The sequence below is a fragment of the Nymphalis io genome, chromosome 26 (assembly GCF_905147045.1).
Source record: "Nymphalis io chromosome 26, ilAglIoxx1.1, whole genome shotgun sequence".
NCBI classification, from domain to species: Eukaryota; Metazoa; Arthropoda; class Insecta; order Lepidoptera; family Nymphalidae; genus Nymphalis; species Nymphalis io.
In genome coordinates, this window is record NC_065913.1 from 7,020,381 (window position 1) to 7,040,035 (window position 19,655).

At 31.0% G+C, this 19,655-nt stretch overlaps 2 protein-coding genes across 2 annotated transcripts in view; both read left to right on the forward strand.

The window, feature by feature from the left end:
• The window catches only part of LOC126778493 (limbic system-associated membrane protein-like), a 151,035-nt gene that overhangs the window by 89,146 nt on the left and 42,234 nt on the right, over nucleotides 1-19,655 (forward strand). The gene's annotated exons all lie outside the window — the stretch shown is intronic.
• LOC126778554 (uncharacterized) overlaps nucleotides 19,230-19,655 on the forward strand; it is a 165,439-nt gene continuing 165,013 nt past the window's right edge. The window contains exon 1 of the mRNA XM_050502222.1: nucleotides 19,230-19,235. The gene's annotated coding sequence lies outside the window, so the exon portion shown is untranslated. The remainder of the gene's footprint in view (nucleotides 19,236-19,655) is intronic.

The window sequence follows — 19,655 nt, forward strand, 5'->3', positions numbered from 1 at the left end:
TGTGGAGGTTCGATTAATCACTAACTATTGGTGAACACCAGGCGCAAGGCTATAACGCCTCATTAATAATATTGTTATAGTAATTACTTTGTTTCAATATAGATGTTGATTGTATTATATTTTTAAGATAGAAGTGAAATATATATTAAAAAGTTATACTCTAATTGTTCTCATATAATATTTAGTATCTCCTTTTTATATGAAAATGCAGTTATCGTTCCTTACAAAACTTCTTCCTCTCTCTTGATCTCTCACAGGAAACTTTGGTAGGTTGTCTGTGAGAGATCGCTATAAGTGATAAGACCGCCTTTGCGCACCATTTGTTGTTTGATTGTTTCCTATTCCTGTTATTTATATGTTGTGCAATAAGTATTAAATAAATAAATAAATAAAAAGAAGGAATTAAACACAAAATTACTAATTTAACGTCATTTTATCAATACACAAAATAATAAATTCAAATTTGCTTATTATGCGATAGTAGTGATTTTTATCGCAACTGACAGATAACAATTACCCGCCTTAGAGTAATAAAAAACAAAAGAAGGCCGTGACAGTTGTGATGTGTATGCTGCCAGTGCTATTGTACATTGTTATGCTGTTATATATACTGTTTTAAGCATTTCGATGATTTAAATGATAACTATAATTCAAATTAATTAATAATAGTTACAGTAAAAATCATAATCGAGTTAAATGGCGGCAAGAATGCTATAAAGCATATTAAATTGCTATTCCGGACGAAAAATGAGTTAGCAAAGTTGCGACAAAAAACACATTATAAATGCGAGAGGAAATCGGTCTCTTTGTTACGCTTTCAAGGTTAAACTACTGAACCGATTCTGATAAAATTTGGTATGAAGCAAGATTGATCCCCAAGCAATAGCCTTTTTACTAAATACCCGCTCCTCTCACCCCCGAACATGCGAATAAAGCCGCATACGATTACTAGTTTAATGTATAAATGATTCAGAACTGAAACCATTACAAATATAATATGTATTAACTTGCTGTTTGTGTATCGTTTCAGAATTATATGGACTTTGTTCCCAATAATATGTATTCGTAATTTGTATATATTACATTGCTATATACATGTAACATATGACCTAATGAATGTAAATTGCGATTCGATGCGGAAATGCTACCAACATTCTCGCCATTCCAAGCAGTTATTAATCAAACACTAACACAAGCAATAACTTGATAATTGGATATATTATCGAACTAAATTTATAGCCGTGCAAATTTTTGCAGGTTTGAAATTCAATTTTTTTTTTTTTAGAACCAGGGCCACCTGATGATAAGTGGTCACCAAACGCCCTTAGACATTGGCATTGTAAGAAATGTCAACCATCGCTTACATAGCCAATGCGCCACCAACCTTGGGAACTAAGATTTTATGTTCCTTGTGCCTGTAATTACACTGGCTCACTCACCCTTCAAACCGAAACACAACGATATCAAGTATTGCTGTTTTGCGGTAGAATATCTAATGAGTGGGTGGTACCAACTAAGACGAGCTTGCACAAAGCCCTACCACCAGTGATTTTCTTTGTAATTTGGAACTTTTACTATTTTTACGTGACTCATCGTTTGTTTAGTTACAGATTGTATGTTTAAATAGATTTCAGATAACAAATATAACCACCCCTAAAGGCCAGTTTGCTGGATACGAATGGATGACGAACTCTCATCTATGTGTGTGAAGCACAGAGGATGCTTCTTTGTTTGTGTACTGTAACAGGAACTAAATTTGTCCGTAAAATATTTTGTATAAAAATCAATTGTAGAATTCCATATTTAAATAACAACAAATTATATTTTTCAAAGATTGTTATTTGTTTAAAAACAATTATCGTCTGTCATTTTTTGCGTGAAGTCATTAAATTTCATCGACGTTGCTCTTAATGAATAAAATATATATACGATACAGGAATTAAAAGTTGAACTATAAAACAAAATAACGTGAACGCACAGAGCATGTATTGTTTTAATACTGTACAGAGTAGTGAAGATTTATGAATGTTAGTAGGTTGTTTTTTTTTTAACATAAGGGACGAATTGGTCATCCAATAAAAGTAATCATTGCTCATTGAAATTGACAGTAGTAGTAACAGATTGTAAATTACCCAATGTTTTGATATACTTTATTGTACACCAAGACAAAATACTTATGGAAAAAATATAATATATAAATAAAAATAGGCTGGCGAATGAGCCACCCGAGTAAGAGGTCACCACCATCCTTAAACATTGGTCTTAGAAATATTAACCATCCCTCATATCGTGATGCTCCACCTGTAATTATACTGGCACAATCACCCTTCAAACTGAAAACTCAACAATCGCGGTAGAATATCTAAAGTAGGCGGTACGAGAACCTATCCAGACGAGCACGCACGAAGCCTTACCGCCACGAAAAAACAGTTAGTTCTTTAGGATAATGACGTACTATGTGAAAATTTAAATATATCTATAAGTATATAAAATTCACGCGTATCAATATTCTAAATTTAAAGCTGATGAAACTGCGAAGTGCAGCTACGTATATAATATACGTTTAAACATATACTAAAATCTGCTCCAAAACTCTGCATATTCCGATATAAGTTTTATTTATTTTGGTTTATTACCTTTTTCGGTTAGGCATTTCAAAAAATTGGACAGATTAGTGTTCTTTAAGAAAAATAAATATATTTTAACTGCTCTGTTGTAAATCGGCGTACATCGACAATATGCAGGAATGTCTTTCTTTAACCATTTGTGTAAACATTTTATATTTAACTTCGAAGGTTAACGGCTATGGAAGTGTCTTGATGATAGCTGACAAAAAAAATGCCTTAAAATATATTTCTCTTCCTGTTTTTTTTTTGTTGTCGTAATATATCATCAGCAATTTTGTTGAAAGATGATTAATTTTAATTAATGGTAACACTATATATGACTGTAATTAATAGTCTTCGGGTAATTAATTTGAACGGTAATTTTATATGAATAAGTTGTTTTGTTTCCGTCAATCATTTCATTCAATGGTGAAGGCTAGATTATTTTTTTAAATTGACGAGTCGGTTTGCGTGGTTGGTTGCTTGCCTTTCACGCCGAAGGTTGTGGGTTCGATTCCCACCCAGGACAGATATTTGTGTGCATGAACATGTCTGTTTGTCCTGAGTCTGGGTGTAATTATCTAAATAAGTATGTATTTACTAAAGAAAAATAGTTTATGTAGTATATCAGTTGTTTGGTTTCCATAGTTCAAGCTCTGTACAAGCTTAATTTGGGATCAGATGGCCGTGTGTGAAAAATGTCCTAGAATATTATTATTATAATTATAAATTTAATATTAATCGATGAATTATTAACCGTCTCTTTCATCACCAATACATTATCGACTTTGGGTAACTAAGATATATGTCAATTGTGCCTGATACTGTATCACTCTTTCAAACCGGAAAACAACAAATTATTGTTGTTTGGTGATAGAGTAGGTGACAAGTGTGTAACCATCTTTAAATATTATGCTGTAAAATTAAAAAGTTGATCAAGTTCTTTTAATATACTTTATAGTTAAAAGAATTTAAATTGTTTTCTTGTAACCAGGTATAGTACCACCAATACCACGTGCCTTCTAGTTGCAACGAGTTTTTTATACAGCAATTATCATAGAAATTAATCGTGCCTAATAAGGTCCGACATCTCTAAGACTTTCATTGGCAATCAATAATCGAGAATGCCAGACAAGCCTGCCTATATATGGCAGATGAGATCACGTTTGACCTATATATAATTGAGTCAGGCTAGTGTTGGACTGACAATATCGATGCTTTTTCACTAAGATGTATGAAACATAGATACATAAGTGTCAAAGTGGTTTCGAGATAATTCTCACGTTGTTTTATTGAATCATGACGAATTTTATTAGGAATACAAATTAAGCAGAAAATTCAACGGTGCTCTGGATTTAACCCTTAATATTCGGTTAAGTTTCGCGTGATTTAGCCACTGGACTGTCTCTAGTCTAAATTGATCAGTTTGTCCTGTTATAGTATATGGAGATGGTTATCGATAATGGCACGTATCTAGTATTCAGAGGCAAAAGCAGACCTCTGTCTATCCGTAAAAGGCCGTGATACTTACACTGAGATGGACGGACACCTCGATCGTTCTCTATATATACAACAGCGTTTTTGGTATCGTACTTTCTCTCTGTTTTATTGACTGAGTCATAGTTTTCACTCAGCCCGTACAAATACGGAAATTGATTTCATTTTTCTATTCTATATTTAAAATGAAAGCTTTTAAAAATAATTAAAAATGACCATTTTATTTATTTCATAGGCTTATATAAAACAATTATAATGAAAAATTGTTTACCTGTAAAGGGTGAGTGAACCAGATAAAGTACAAGTTCATAACATCTTAGTTATCAAGATTCGTGAGGTAATGTAAGGAATCGTTAATATTTCTCACAGAATCATTGTTCATGGGCGGGTGACTTACCATCAGGTGGCCCATTTGCGCGTTTTGCTTATCTATTTCATAGAAAAATAATCGCATAATAATATTAAGCACGTATCATGCAGTCCTCGGTCCATGCTATGCCTAAGCATATCAGCTACTCCAACACATAATATCACAAAGAAAGTCACAAGCGCATTACTACTGTACTACTGTAATAAATCACAAGTGTTTAATCTAAGCTATTACGCAATCCACTCGGGTCTGGCCGTGGCACGCGCCGTAACGCGAGCCATGAATGAGCTCTTTCAATACATTTCTTACTGGAATGTACTTAAAAATTATATATTATATTTATACATATATGTATATCGACAAGCCGGTTCCCGCGGTATCACTCACAATAAACTATATAATTGGCGAATCACTGATCTGTATGCAAGAACAAACTCGAAACTCACCGCGGAAATCGTTCGTGAAATGTCAAAAACGGATGTGATATTGAACGTAATAATCATAACATTTCAAGTATACACGCATCAAAATAGTATATCACCGTAAGTTGGTTGTCAAAATTTCACTGGTGAGTAATGAAGTGAGTTCTTACGGAATAGCAATACAAATATTTCGGCCACGGTTGCCGATATCAAGAGAATACCTAACTGCGCATATTATAGTGCAAAAGTGTGTGTGCAAACACAGATACACTCTATTCTCTCGCTCTCATAAACCGAAGGATTGTAATCTGACACGATCGGAAGGAGATCAGCCGCAGAAACAACGGCTTTCCGAGGCACGGGATTGAACACACTTCCAACTTACTGGGCTGTTACCGAGAGTCTTCGACAGAAAAACCCAATAACTTTTTACTGTCCGACCTGGGGATTAAATCCATATATAGCCACTAGCCCAACGAGGCTATCACGATAATATTACAGTAATCGAACCTATTTACTTTCTCTAAAGTACAATTTCTCAATAAATAAACATTGCACATTGTGTAATTTAGCTTCTAACCGGGTTACCGTTTTTATAACGGCGGCTATTTCGGGAGCCACAGTCATGTTTTATTTCGACAGTGATACATTGTTCTACAAATGTTTGTGCGGTTTGAGGAAGTTATGGGCACCTGGAACCGTATCGAAGTTAATGTTCAGCTCTATATAAAATAACATGAATTTATGTTTGAAAACTAATGAACCGTTTTTGATGTATTTTAACCGACTTTGAAAAAGGTAGCTCTGAATGAGGGAATGGTTTTGGAAATAATTAATGTTAATATTATCCCAATCATTATGAAATTTTGCATACACGTTATTAGTGGTTAGAAGGAAACCTAATACCTTCCTCATACGCAGGATAAGTCGTGGGCGGAAACTGGTTATATAAAATAACCAAATATATATAAATCGATGGAAAACAGCAATCCATAGTTTCTTGTCGGTTCTTCCCGGTACAATCCGATAATAATATATTTAAATGAACATTATAAGACGATTCAAATTTGCTTATAAGAGCTTGGGTAATGAATATTTTAAACCAACTTGATTAAATATTATATTTAACGAATATCTCATAATACTTCAATTACTTTTGTTTATATTTCCGTCTCTACTTGGTTTGTCACTAACAACTAATATATGTTTCATTGAAATCGGCTTAGTAATTTAACTTTTTATTTTATTTATTTACCAATAAGCGTTTTAACAATTTTATCTCCATAATCACTAGAATTTTTTAATACTATACAATTATAATAATGTGTAGTTACTTAATATTAAATAATATAATTAAACTCTACACTTATATACATCTGTACTAAAATATTTATGAGGGTTTGGACACTCATAGCTTGGAAAACTAAAACGCCTTACGAGTAACAGTTTAGAGTATTTATGCATTGAATTCAATCTCAACCGCAACTCACAAACAAACGAACAAACTATCGACCTGATTAATTAAATTTATAGCCAAATTTATTATGTAAATCCATTAATAGTTGCATGGCTTCAATTCTTGGATGGTATCCAATACGGACATTGTTCGCGGAAATAGATTCGGTCCACATTCTTTATAGTCTGTGGATCCGGTATTTTAATCTGTGGTTATATTTACTAGCGTTATACCTGCGAATTATACCTTACTCTAAACTACAAGATGTTTTAAATAGCTGCTAATATCCTACTTCGTTCAGCCTAATTTGAATTTGAGTAAGGTTTCATTTTATAAATAATTTAATTATTACGATGTTTTATAAAGATGTTTTAATAAAGAAAACTCCAATCGTAATATAATATTAATATTTATTGTAGAATTATAAAAAGTTATGTATTAGCTTATGTATTAGAACTTGAAGTTTGTTTTAGATCTATTTATTTTATCCACTGGATTGATTGATTGACAATTCAATCTAACCTCAACAAAACAACTGTAAAATAATCGAAACCGCAGCAACTTCAAGGGGGAAATGTTGCCAGCATTCTTGCCACGATTCAACACGGGCACGATTTATACAACTATCTATAGTTAAATTTAGGATATCTATTGTATATGTTAGGAATATGTCAAACAAATAATAATTGTCTATGGTCTCATACTAACAACTTTGATTAGATGACAGTTCACCACAAGGCTACGTGTTAGGTAAAATTTACACGTAAATAGTGTATAATTAAATAAATAAGGCATAATATATAGCAACAATAATACAGTATATTAAACTATAATAAAAAATATTTATAGGTGATGGTTTGGAGTTTATTTCACCACGCTCAAAAAACGAGGCATTACAAAAAAATCCTCATTTTTAAGTAATGATTAAATAAGTTTTGTAGGCGTTTACTAGTCTTCAAATGTCATCATACATTGTGACATTAATGAGCAAAGGACATATGACAACATATTACGTATGTGTGAATGTTTGTGGAATTAATCGTCGTAAGTGTTTGTGTTTCTTGAAATATGATGTTGTAATTAGTGGAATTTATTGATATGAAGTGTGAACCAGTGTTGCTAAGCGTTAAAAATATTTTCAATTAAAACTGTTGGCTGATTATTTTTTATTTTAATTATGTTTTAATATCTTAATTTTAGAGGGGTAATTTTTTATCTGTCCCGATTCAACTAAATACGATTTGACTCTTAATCATTAGTCTACAAATTCGTTATATTGTTGTTTTATTTTTCTTTTTCATTTGTTTAAAAGTATCTAGGAATCGAATCTAGTGTGAAAATGAATTGTCGAGGAGTCGCTGCCTCTGATTAGTACAATTTATATTAAATTCGGAGCCAGAGGTCCACCACCAGTGCTGCTAATTAAAAAAACCAAGATTTAGATAACACTGCATACAAAATGTGTTCATGATTCTTTTGGGTGTAAGTAAAAAATTATTATTATTATTATATCTGGCAACTACATAGTAATATAATTGGTTAAACAACATAATTATCTTCTGAAAAGAAGCTTAGACATGGTTTAAACATGTTCAAAATGATCAAAATTACAGATTACTCTACACATAATTTTTAATAGCAACATTCAGTCAGGATGTTTCATAAAGCTCATTTAACGCCAGACATTAATTAACAACAAAATTCAATCACCTATCCCACATAAATTTAAAAAACTAGGTTATCTAAGCATAATAAAAACAGCTGGCTTTTCGTCCATTTTACGTAAAGCTCTTGTCAAGAACTATTCTTTTACATACATATGTCTTGTTACGTTGGTTATCTTTTGGTTTTTTTCTCTTTGGTCTATCTCAAAGAAGTAGTTCTATTTCCATAAACATCAAATTTACATAGTAATTTCCGTTACTTACAATAATATTACACCCAAATTAAGAAGGCCGTTCAAAATAAACTATTTCTATGGTAATATAGGTCAATAAATTGTATAAAATGATTATTCCACCAATAATATTTGAACTGTCTTAAAGATGTCACACTTCAAAGCTACGGCTCAAGAGTTTATGTTTCTTTATACGTTGTGTAATTCAAGAATTTATTTAGAGGTAACATAGGGCAGTACAAACTGGTTGAAACCAGTTAGAACCGGGCTAAAATAATATTTATACAGTGTCTGGGTTCAAGTTAGGGTGAGGTTTTATTGGCCCAATTTGTAATTTGTGCTGGAAAATAGGTTATTAGGATAAAACGTGCACTAAGTAGGCCACTAAACAAACGATTCGTTAGATTGATATTTTCCGCTTTTTTAGATTACACAGTTTCGATGTATATAGTAGAAAATAGATGTTTGAAAATAGTTTTGCCCAAATATCATATTCTGGTAAGTAGTTCGCCGGTTCTAATTTGTAGAGGGGCTATTCTGTGAGAGCTAACTCGAAAGTAATCACAGAAAACGATTGAAAAATCACAGAGATGATATGGAACATTGATTGATTATAACATTTCAAGAACACACGCATCAAAATAGTATTATCACCAATCGAGGTGAACAATGAAGTGAGTTTACAGAATAGCACTACTGATCATGGAGCAGCAGATCAGAGTTATGCAGATAGTGAGGTATAGATATTTTTTTTTTATGTAAATATTACATACTCCATTTTTATATTTTCTCATTCTTCAATAACTGTCAATTCTTCCCTGGCCCTCAATGGCCCTAATATGCAGAGTTTTGAAATGTAATAATTAGCATCACGTTCCATTTAGCCCTAAAAAGTCACCATCGCTTCACATTAATAATAGACTAAATATATAAATGTTTTACTTAATTTATATATATATATATATATATATATATATATGTATATAAGCGAAATGCCACTCGTCATGACATCTAAACTATCCGCCCGATTGATTTGAAATTTGACACAGTTACTCCATCCCCGACGTAGACGCTCACTAAGAACGGATTTTACACAAATCCTATCCAAAATACATTATTCCTTCTTATCTTTCCGTGTGAAGCCGGGACGATTAGCTAGTGTTACATATACAGAGTTACAAGTTACATTTTTTTAATGATGTATTCAAAAAACACAATAAGACCGGTTATCGCGATTCGATTATAGTCTATCCTGATAAATGGAAATGAAAAGCGACAAGCCCGACAAAAGGTAGCCTTCCTTGGGATTCAAGCTTACTCTATACCAAAATTTATTAAAATCGATTCAGTGATTTAGCTGTAAAAAACATGCATACACTTATAATATTAGTATACATTTGTTTAATTTTCCCTGGATTTAAATATTTCTTAAACAATAAACGTTGTTCAAGCTAAAAAGAATCCTGTGTATCAGCTTTAAAGCACTTTATCGCAATATTTAAATCCTTCGTTATATTCGAATTTAGAATGTCATAAAACACGAATGAAGAATTTGTTAAATACCTAATAGTCTAAACATGTCCCCGTATTTAATACCGTCACGCGCGTCATCGTGTATTCCAAGTCCATGCGCATGTTAGTTAATGCATGTACGTGGCCCATATAACGTTGTGAATGAACTGTGAAATACATGTCATTTAAACTTCGCATATGTACGAGTTGATGGAAAATTTATTAAGAGTAATGAGTCACGAATTAAAAACTTTTTTTTTCACTTATTAAAATTTGATCTGGATTCGATTTAGTTAAGCCAACCTTTTAAGTGAAATGCCCAAGAGACATTAATTTTTAGTATAGAAAATAAAGATTATTTCTAAATAATTAATCTTTGGCGATCTTAATGGAGATTTAAATTTATATTCGAAATTCAAACCAAATTAAAATCGTACATTCACATTAATAATCATAAATGCTGGCACATCTTTTTTTTAACAGGAAACATTTTTTCGGTGCATTCATCATATATTCTATCGCAAAAGAGTAATACTTAGTATTATATTAATTAAAAGGGTGGGCAAGCCAGTGTAACTAGAGGAACAAGGGATCTAACATCTTAATTGCCAATGTTGGTGGCGTTTTGGATGTGAGAAATATTAATATAAGAAATATTAATCATTGCTTAATGATTAATACTTCTTACGTTACTGGCCGTTGGTGACCTTCACTATCTATATTATAAAAAAAAAAACATATTATTATCCGTAATCTTACAGAATCGTCAATCATATTTCAAAAACTAACAACAAATAAAGAATAATGACGTGGGAAAAACAAACATAAGAATTGTAGTAGGTGTCCGAATAAACATGGCTACGGTTTATTGCGAAATTACAATGATGTAACTGACATTAAAAACGGCGGGAAATAAACACGTTTAGTTAAATTCTTGCTTATGGTTTTGTCATTGATTATATTAAGCTTTTTAAATATAGAATGTGTTCGATTTTCATAAAGAACGTGTCGCGTGTTTAAATGTATTTAATATTAATTTGACTTGTTATATATTTGCATAGCTTTTATTTAAATAGTTGTTATTTAAAATATATTATTTTTTTAATAGAAAATGCTAATGCTATTGACTTGAGTATTACAGTTATTACTAATCATATTTATTTTTTCAGGTATGATATGATGACATAAGCTGTAAGGGTAAGAAAATTAACAGTATGAAATTACATAGCTGTATGTGTATATGATTGGACGAAAAAGTTTACTGAGTTTCTACAAACCGAAGAGGTTGCTTTATTAGTAAATTCAATATTGTGTAATGACGATTTCTAAGCCTAATAAACAATTTTTTTTAATTTAGATTTTGACAAAGCCTTCGTTTTTAGGAGCTTAATTTGTATTTATAAATCATCTACCACGTTGAAGGAAATTTCCTAAAGTTGAGTGGTTCAAATGCAATTCTGCCACATATGTATCTATCAACCCCCAATTGAGCAAGGTGTTGAAATAAGCTTCTAACCTTTCCTTTAAAGATAGGGGAGAACTTTCTACAACTAAGTGATGTTTACTTAACGGGCTGTTACTTTACTATATATATATATATAGTATTATAAAATATAAAATATTAAAATACTATATATATATATATATATAGTATTTTAATATTTTAACCAACTAATCTAATAAGGAACGATTTCCTTTTAAGTCGAACCCTAAATATTAAATAGGTGGTTGGTATGAACGAAAATAGTTATGACGAAACTTGCATTGTAACGCGTAGGGTTCCACTAGCCCTTCACATACGGAATATTAATGAGTTGTCAATGAAAAATAATATAATTATTCCACTTGTAACCGGTAATAACCCGTTTCTCTGAGTTCTGGATAAGGGATGAATTTTAATAAGCGATACAGCGAAATAGATAGTGATAATTTGCTTATATATAATACGAATATATAATACAGAGCTGTTACAACATTAAAATGTATTTAATATATATAATTTACATTTAAGGAAAAAAAAAAACGACGTTGTAACATCTCTGTAGTCTATCCTCGTCGACGTTAGGTAAACTATGACTGGTATAAGGGTGTTTACACGGGGCTGGAACAGAAGCTCCGCGGCCGGTCAACTGCGTATGTAAATGATTAAACTAAGCTCAAACGTGACAGCAACGCTCGCTGGCGTCGTATCACGATTCCCCGCTGTTACAAGCGTGTTTACAAACGCACGAGCTATTACAAAAGCGACAGCCATGCATATAGGTATATTTATAGTGAATTTAGGATAATATATTTTTAGCAGCCTATAACTCTAAAGTCAATGACCTTTTTTTTTTGTACAGCTAAAAACTAAATCATAGGAAGTGACCACCACTGTTTTAAATGTTTCCGAACGTCCAAATTTTATATACCCTTTTTCTTTCAAATAAGCTTAAAATTAAAGCTCACTCAATACTAGTACTACCAAGTTGTACAGAGCTCTGTTCGTAATGAAGGTGTTAAGGATTACAGCTCAAATTATAGTAGTTATTATCATTTCGATTGTATAGATATAACCAAATACTACAGACCCATTGATTAATAGAAAACGCTTTGAAGTATAAGTTCAAATCAATTTTGTTGGTTTATCCAATCGACCAAAGTATAGAGAACCCGCGGGCTGCTTTAAAAGCGTGGTGTAATAGTTGAAGTTACACTGGCCTCATTAGCGTAGATAGTCATCTATTGAAGGTGTGACCGGCGTGTTAGTCATAATAATTATGATTACATTAGATTTCTATGTGAATATTAATTTATTTGCTTTACAATTCATAGCATATAGCGTTTGGTTAAGATTGGAATGTAATGCAATAGTTGTTTTTGTTTGTTGAATGTTTGAATTATTAATTAGTTCTTTGAAGTTTTATGCCTTTAGCAGACAGCTTGGAAATGTCCTTTCACGACACGAAGTGCAAAACTATTCGGATATTTGTCATAAAATTTTTCAAATTTAATAAGCAAAGAAATTAGGTTTGTGAGTCCAATAAAGAGCAGAGTAGAGCAGAAGTGAAAAAAGGCCCAAATGTCAAATACATTCCTTTTTTTTAAACTCGCAATTCGGTCTAATATAAGTTTATTCCAAATTCGAAATAAAAAGACGCGATTTCTTGGCTTCAAAGGTATAAAATAAATAAATATAATTTTAAATTCCGAATCACTTTCCCATACGTAGGGCGGTGACGCGACAGAAAAAAATTCCCGGTATCGAGAAAACGTTGCATCTGTAAAATCAATTATTTTAATTGATTCGACAAAAATAAAATGGCTTCCGAGCAACGAGCGATTGACAGCGTGATTTCGGTGTTTCCCGCTTTCATTTTGACATTGAAGCTATACATCTATGATATTATGAGTTATAGTATTTTGAGCCTTAGTACTATTGATATAAGATCCTGTTAATGTTTGGAATAGGTAAATTAGACGCAAATGTCTGGATAAATTCAAAGCGTGCGCGACGCGGTGACGCCCTTTGTGAGTGATGTGACTAAAAATAACCGTTTGATCGTATCGAAAGATCTATTGATGATTTTATTTGAAATTCTAGTCGCACTTTCACGAAGTTTTACATTTAATTTTATATTCTTGTCGACTGTACGATTTAAAACGTTTAACGAGGATTATTTATGAACACTTTGTACAGATTTTTAAGCAAATAAACACAAGAATAAATTTTGTATTTAAGCGGTTTAATTTGTTATTATTAGTTTTATCAATTTAAACAGTCTTATGGTAAGTCTACTCTACCAATCTACCATATTATGATAATAAAGGCATCTTTAAATTTTATTCTAAATTTAAATAGGATTCACACGCCACATTTTATTCGTCGATGGTATTATGCTAGAAACCCTGGCAAGTGTCAGATTTTGCAGCTTAGAAACGCGTACGACACAAACAATTTTTTTTTATATGAATACATTATGTATCAAAATCCCTAAAGGTAATTTGAAAGTAGATTTGTAATTAGATATTTCGATTATTTCAAACTAAGGTCTATATCAAAAATACGTATAAAATTTTAACAGTGTATGTAAAACGTAAAACGTGCCAAATATCCATTTGTTACAAAACAAAGATCGATAAAATAACATCACTAGTTAGGTTAATAACCCCCTCACTAAAACAATATGGGTGCAGGGAATTTGGTAATTGTTGCCAAGCTACGAAATTAAAGTTCATGACACACTGAGAACAACCACGCATGAATTTCGTAATAAAATGTGCATTGCTATCAAATGAAGACGTTTAAATTAATGACAGTACTTAGATTTTACTAGCGTAGGATATAAAGCAATTAATTTAATTTAATTATTTGTATGTATTCTAATATAAATGCGAAAGTAACTATGTCTGTCTGTTACGCTTTCATGGCTAAACCACTGTACCGATTTCGTATAATTTAGTACGAGGTGAGCTTGAACTCCAAGAATGGTCGTAGAATTTTTTTTAAATCACCATCATAACAATTGTGAATATAAAAATGTCCAAACGGATTTTCAAATATTTTATATCTCCAATTTAAAATCAATCCATTATCATGAAAATTGTAAAACATGTATGTCAGTCACAAGCTAAATTGCATACGCGAGAAGCAGCGGGTTCAGCTAGTGATATATATGAGATAAGGTGCGTCAATTTAATTTGTCATACAAGGTCATAAATGTCTAATTTACAAGGCTAGTTAACGTAAGATGATTTGAAGTACACCGTCTTTGGGTGATATGAAAGGAAAAATTCCAGGCCGAATTTAATTGCAACGTTACTATAGCTCACGTTAGTGATACAACAAAATTCATTCATTTTGTCATGTCTAGTGAATTGGTGCTTCGTTTTTTCTCATTATATAAAATGAATCTATTTCATCTTCCTTAATTCAAATAGAATCATTTCAATACCAACGTCTTCTTACATTGGTCAATTACCCCTTGTATAAATACAAGTACTTACCTTACTAATACTTATACTAAAATCATCGATTTATATTTTAAATCATGCAATAAATTAAAAAAAAAACGTGAACTTGCATTTAGGATACAAATGTGAAACCTTTTTACATAAGATACGTACAAACCCAACTGAATAAAAACTGTACCTAACTTTCAAATTCCAATATACTAGATATATTTTACTAATTATTTATGTGTTTAACTAATATATTAATCACTACTACGATCATTGTACTGCAATAACATTTGAGAAATGTGCAATATCCGAACAAACTAATGTCTAGTTTAAGGGTGAATAACAAAAAAAATTGTAAACTTCTATGATTAAATAAAATAAATAAGAATAAAATTATAATACAAAGCTTCCAATGAATTACATATATGCTATACCATAATCTTAATTTTCTCTCTATTTAAGAAACTAAGCGTGATTTCTATTTCAATAGACAGATCGAACAATTTATATAAACCATGTTTACGACTACAAACATTTCACTGTAAGCTCATACACATCCGTCGACAATAAAAGATGATTTAGTTGTCACAATAAAATGTATCGTATATTTTAACGCGGCTACATGAAAATTCATCCAGTTGTACTGTTTGTTAATTACTAAAACTACCTGTTCTGGATATAAAATTAAACATATTTTCATTTCGTTATATTTTGTACATTTATGTGACTATGCCTTAATGATGTCTTAGTGTTTAGCAAATTTGGATGAATTTTAATTTTTCGATGTTTTTTTCTGAATTATAAGCGTCTTACACACATGTAATATTTCTAATGTATAAAATAAAAACTTGTAAAACAGCTTGGTACATCACCAACTTTATTAATTTGAATCAAGAACATGGTTAGTTCTATTTAGTGAATTCGAATTTCGAATCGGGTGGTCTACTTTTTTTACTCACGCAGTCGTGTCATGGACACTTTTTTTATTAATTAGATCCCTGGCTTTTTGGACTGTTTGTTTAATTGATTAGGTAAACTTACACGTTAACTAAATTCCAAGATTTGATTTAAATAGAAGTAATGGAAGATAATTCACTATTACTTATACCATGTAAATGTTTATCTATTTAAAGGCGTTATAATTGCTGAAACAATTTTTTTTTTCATAAAATACGTACACGGAATGCAATTTAGCCACCTGATAGGAAGTTGTTAACGCTACCGATGGACATTGACGCTGTAAGAAATATAAACCATGCCTTACATCGCCAGTGCAATCAACCTTGTTGTCGCAAGACATTTGTGCCTCTAATTACACTGGCTCACTCACCCTACAAACTTGTGCATATATTGCTGTTCGGTGGTAAAATGTGGTGAGCTGCCTACCCAAACGATTTGCACAAAGCCCACCACAAAGTGGAGATAAATAGTGAATAATATTAAAATAAATGACACAAAAATTACGACTATTTTTATAAAATAAAGTCAACTATAATTATTTTACAAGAGAAAATTTTAAATATCTCAAAAATATATACAATGAACACAACGTAAAGTAAGATCGTATCTACACGTGTGGGTGTACGATTCCTTTTACTTAAAATGAATTATTCTCTAACATTATCTGCTTTAGACATCTTTAGCTTTAGCTATTCAACCTCTTTGGAATACCACAGATAATAAAAGATATTTATTGTACAGATGTTGGTACGCCAGACACTTGGTTTGCGTGACTTTATATATCTACAAATTCTTTTCATTTTCCGGGAAAATTCCAGATATTTTCCATTAATTTAGTATGAATACAATTGTTTTAATTCTAACAAATATAATTTATAGCATCGATTATAATAATTACAATCGACTAATTTACCTAATAACCTCATTTTTGTAATTTCGATTATAACAATAGAAAACAAAATGTCCACTATTGTATGTCGTCATTTATGACATGGACTTGTATAATTTTAACACTTCAAAGGTCAGTAGAGTGTGAAAAGAATATAATTAACCTATTTCCATTACGTTGAAGTTGAAAAGTTTTAATTGTAAAAGGTTTGAAGAAAAACTAATGTGAAGTAAAATATATATATCAATAAATTAAAGCAAAGTTCACTCAATTCAATAAATATATTTTGTATTCATATACAGTACACACACATTGCCGTCACAGCATACAAGTTGGTCCTCTGAGATGCGTTAGTATATGTTTCATTTCAAACTAAATATTTTGATACGAACTAATCTCACTATAATTTAAACTTCCTCTTTTAAATATGATACAATAATTTGTTCCTTACGCAATAACTAGGAGTCGATGTTATTTTTTTCCTTAAAATATGAATGGCAAAGAAAATTCATGAAAATCCTATACATTTATTTACAACTATACAAAAGATAAATATTTTAAAAACCTTATACCTAATCGAACCCCAATTCACTCAGAGTCGATTTTTTTACAATACTAATTTTGTATAAAAAAGATAAAGTGTGATGCGCCATCACGTTCAACTCAAATTAAAAATGGCGCCAAAATTTTGACAATGACAAGTATAAATAAAGACTATAAAACTTTTAGGGCGCGACTACACGGTACCTACACAAGAGGTAATTGAATAGTTTATGGACTATTGTAGGGAAATTCGGTGGGTATTGTGATTATATCAACACCTCTTTTGTTGAAACGTAAAAGAATTTATTAATAAATTACTTGCGGCCTCTATTAATTTTCTCTTTTGTTATCGTTTTTAAAATGAATGTGAATTCTATGATTTATATTTTAATAGGCATACTAGCTTACCACAGACAATAATAAAAAAAAAAGAAAATGCTTTAAGCTACTTACATTAATTACGAAGTCTAATTAATCTTTATTGCCATTAAAACATCTATAAATCAAAACGTTAAGCCATAAAACGAGGCAATACTCATCATGCCTTTAGTGTTGAAATTAAATAAAACAAATAAGCAATTATTGGGAAGCATCTAACTCAACATAATGATAATTACTTTTTTATTATCTGTCAAATATATAAATGATTGGACATCTGACAACTACTGTAGTCTGTAATCTAGACATCAAATGCTATTAAAAACTTTTTAGTGTTTTTTTTTGTGAATAAAAACTTTTCTAATATTTTGCTAGTTCGATTTTTGAAATTATTTTTGCTTTGGAAAGCCCGTTGATTAAAGGAAGGTAAAGGCTATAAAACTTCACACTAAATCCCTTAATAGGGGAAAAATAACAATAAAAACCATTACTTAGTTAATGAGATGAGAATGAGTCCGTAGTTATATACTCAACATGTTTATGAGTGTATGAAAAATGAATGCCGAGGTGGTCATTCGATAGAACTTCTTAACCTAAAGTCGCGGGTTCGAATCGGAGTAAGGACTATGCTTGATTTGTCTTTATAATCACTCTCGTCTTCATTCCAATACCATGAGGAAACCAGTATATTTCAGTGTCGTTGTCTCCATGTGTGACCACGAATGCCACCACGTGTGTATTCAAAAACAGCACAGGAACAATTCCAAGTGTATATTTATTTATTTGGTAATCCAACAGTTAACATACATAACCTATTATATTATAATAATAATATAATATCCTGGGACATTTTTCACACACGCTATGGAAACCAGACAACTGATATATTACATATACTACTTTTTTTTTTTGTAAATACATACTTATATAATAATTACACCCAGAGTCAGGACAAACATACATGTTCATGCACACAAATGTCGGTCCTGGGTGGGAATCGAACCCACAACCTTCGGCGTGAAAGGCAAGTGTTCTACCAACCACGCCAAACGGCTCGTCAACATCAATATTAAGTATTATATGTAACTAAAACCAAAAAAAGATTACGCAATTAGCTTAACATATATTGAATTACTAATTAGAAGACGGTAAGTAAAATAAACCTATTAAGTGATGATCTAATGAATGAATTTTTGAGTGCGTGTGTGTGTGTTTATTATGTGTATCTAATATGTGCATGAAACAACTACACATAATCAAAATATAACGCGTAGACTACAGCAATACTACTAGTTTGAATATTGTCCGATAAAGACAACCCTATTGCTTTTATTTTACGGGCTTAAGATACATTATTAATAATAATATTTTATTTATGTCGTCACAAAAAGTTTACAAATTGACTTATAACATTTAAATATCAAATAAATAATGTGATGACTAGTGCTTGCAATAGATAAACTGTTCTACAAGACAAGACTATTAAAAAAATAAGTGCCTTCTCTGTTGCCGTTACTAAATATTTAAAGCACACGAAAAATGTCCAAGTGACATTTGACAGTGATAATAAAAACCCGCATAAGACAAATCGTTGACATTCATTTCATTCATTCATTATTTAAACCAATTGAGAGTTTTTTGACCTGAAGGGATGATTTTAATCGATACAATCGAATGAAACGATTTATATGATATTTAACGGTTATTGAACGATCTTGAGTGTTGTACTTGTTATTGAATAAATCTTTATTTAAAAAAAACAATGTGTTTGCCTGCGAGTAATATTCGACACACGTGTTGAGTTAACATGTGTTTAGTTGTTTTATGTATGTCTTCTGTTGCATACAATATTAAGAATAAATTAAATTCTATTTTTTTTTTCTTAAATCCAATTTTAAAATTTAAAGGTCGATCAAGGTCCATTTAAATGAAATGTCAAAACTATAACATAATCTGTGACAGCAATTCTTTCTCTATGTAAAGTTTAAAAATTAACTATTACAAAAACTTTTCAAGCTAATAATATATAGGAACCATTTATTATTATAACTCTAAAGTAAATAAAACATAATCAAAGTCGGTTGAAACAAACTAACAGTAACGAAATCAAAGATTATTTCGAGATATTTTTTTAATTACTCGAGACCGACGTTAACTTTTGATCCCCATTGAAAGATTAATTAA